This window comes from Spinacia oleracea, unplaced genomic scaffold (genome assembly GCF_020520425.1).
Source record: "Spinacia oleracea cultivar Varoflay unplaced genomic scaffold, BTI_SOV_V1 SOVchr0_014, whole genome shotgun sequence".
NCBI lineage: Eukaryota > Viridiplantae > Streptophyta > Magnoliopsida > Caryophyllales > Amaranthaceae > Spinacia > Spinacia oleracea.
The window spans coordinates 70,632-73,368 of NW_026614342.1; positions in this window are offsets into that span (position 1 = coordinate 70,632).

A 2,737-nucleotide genomic window follows, 5' to 3' on the forward strand; every position below is an offset into this window, starting at 1 on the left:
GTCATAATAATGCCCCGTTTTTTTTGTTGGAAAACCTTATATGGGCATTAAGCTTAATTTTCATGATTTTATTTTTTCAAAAAAATTATTTTTGTTTTCCGAAAATAGGGAAAATAGGGGTAAAAACGGGAAAAATATGGGAAAAATTCAAACAAATCTCAAAAAAATCCCAAAAAATCCCAAAAAATTCAAAAAAATCCCAAAAAATTATTGGTGTTGAAATTTTTTATTTTTGGACCTAGGGGGGTGCCCGTGTGGTCCCGGGTTGCTATTTTAGGGGTAAAAACGGGGAAAATCCCAAAAAATTCAAAAAAATCCCAAAAAATCCGAAAAAATAGGAAAAGACATATAAATATATATAGAAAACATTGGTGTTGAAATTTTTTATTTTGGGACCTCGGTGGGTGCCCGTGTGGTCCCGGGTTGCTATTTTTGGAAAGTTTTCGGGAAAATTCATTCATAGTGGTCATTATTGTGCATGTGGTCCGATCGTTTTGCCTTGGGCCATGCCTTGGGTCCGATTGTTGTGCCTTGGGCCATGCCTTTCCCTTGCGTGCTTATGGATGCCATGCCCTTGGTCCATGTCAATGCGATCGTTAAGAATGCAACACAGAAAACCATCACTCGCCCAAGGCCTGTATAGCACTTGGAGCAAACACTGAAGAGGTTTATCGGCGTGCGGTTCACGGAGCCCGCCAGCTAAAAAAACCAAACACCACTCACACGCGTAGCGCACCGCTTGGCCAAGAAACAACGAGCTTGCATCCCACGACCACAAAGTGGCCGCAAGGATGGGCTAGATGTACCCCGACTTGCCCTTGCTTGCCTTGCTTGGGCATGGCGTGCCCTTACTTACCTTTCTTGGGTCATGCTTACCTTGTTTGGGCCATGTCGTGCCCTTGCTTACCTTTCTTGGGTCATGCCTTGCCTTGCTTGGGCCATGTCGTGCCCTTGCTTACCTTTCTTGGGTCATGCTTACCTTGCTTGGGCCATGTCGTGCCCTTGCTTACCTTTCTTGGGTCATGCCTTACCTTGCTTGGGCCATGTCGTGCCCTTGCTTACCTTTCTTGGGTCATGCTTGCCTTGTTTGGGCCATGTCGTGCCCTTGCTTACCTTTCTTGGGTCATGCTTACCTTGCTTGGGCCATGTCGTGCCCTTGCTTACCTTTCTTGGGTCATGCTTACGTTGCTTGGGCAATGTCGTGCCCTTGCTTACCTTTCTTGGGTCATGCCTTGCCTTGCTTGGGCCATGTCGTTCCCTTGCTTACCTTTCTTGGGTCATGCCTTGCCTTGCTTGGGCGATGTCGTGCCCTTGCTTACCTTTCTTGGGTCATGCTTACCTTGCTTGGGCCATGTAGTGCCCTTGCTTACCTTTCTTGGGTCATGCCTTGCCTTGCTTGGGCCATGTCGTGCCCTTGCTTACCTTTCTTGGGTCTTGCTTACCTTGTTTGGGCCATGTCGTGCCCTTGCTTACCTTTCTTGGGTCATGCTTACCTTGCTTGGGCCATGTCGTGCCCTTGCTTACCTTTCTTTGGTCATGCCTTGCCTTGCTTGGGCCATGTCGTGCCCTTGCTTACCTTTCTTGGGTCATGCCTTGCCTTGTTTGGGCCATGTCGTGCCCTTGCTTACCTTTCTTGGCTCATGCTTACCTTGTTTGGGCCATGTCGTGCCCTTGCTTACCTTTCTTGGGTCATGCCTTGCCTTGCTTGGGCCATGTCCTGCCCTTGCTTACCTTTCTTGGGTCTTGCTTACCTTGTATGGGGCATGTCGTGCCCTTGCTTACCTTTCTTGGGTCATGCCTTGCCTTGCTTGGGCCATGTCGTGCCCTTGCTTACCTTTCTTGGGTCATGCTTACCTTGCTTGGGCCATGTCGTGCCCTTGCTTACCTTTCTTGGGTCATGCTTACCTTGCTTGGGCCATGTCGTGCCCTTGCTTACCTTTCTTGGGTCATGCCTTGCCTTGCTTGGCCATGTCGTGCCCTTGCTTACCTTTCTTGGTCATGCCTTGCCTTGCTTGGGCCATGTCGTGCCCTTGCTTACCTTTCTTGGGTCATGCCTTGCCTTGCTTGGGCCATGTCGTGCCCTTGCTTACCTTTCTTGGGTCATGCTTATCTTGTTTGGGCCATGTCGTGCCCTTGCTTACCTTTCTTGGTCATGCCTTGCCTTGCTTGGGCCATGTCGTGCCCTTGCTTACCTTTCTTGGGTCATGCCTTGCCTTGCTTGGGCCATGTCGTGCCCTTGCTTACCTTTCTTGGGTCATGCTTACCTTTCTTGGTCATGCCTTGCCTTGCTTGGGCCATGTCGTGCCCTTGCTTGCCTTTCTTGGGCCATGTCGTGCCCTTGCTTGCCTTTCTTGGGTCATGTCTTGCCTTGCTTGGGCCATGTCGTGCCCTTGCTTGCCTTTCTTGGGTCATGGATTGCCTTGCTTGGGCCATGTCGTGCCCTTGCTTGCCTTTCTTGGGTCATGCCTTGCCTTGCTTGGGACATGTCGTGCCCTTGCTTCCCTTTCTTGGGTCATGCCTTGCCTTGCTTGGGCCATGTCGTGCCCTTGCTTACCTTGAAGGAAATAATGCCCTTGGTCCAAGTATGCATTCTATGTTAAGTCTAATAAATGCGGTTCAGTATTAATTAACAAGTTAATAATTCAGTGAGATCAAGTGAGCTGAATGCCTAGCTAGAGGCCGCTTCAGTTCAAGTGGAATTAATGATATTAATCCACAGCTTACTCTTGACTGAACC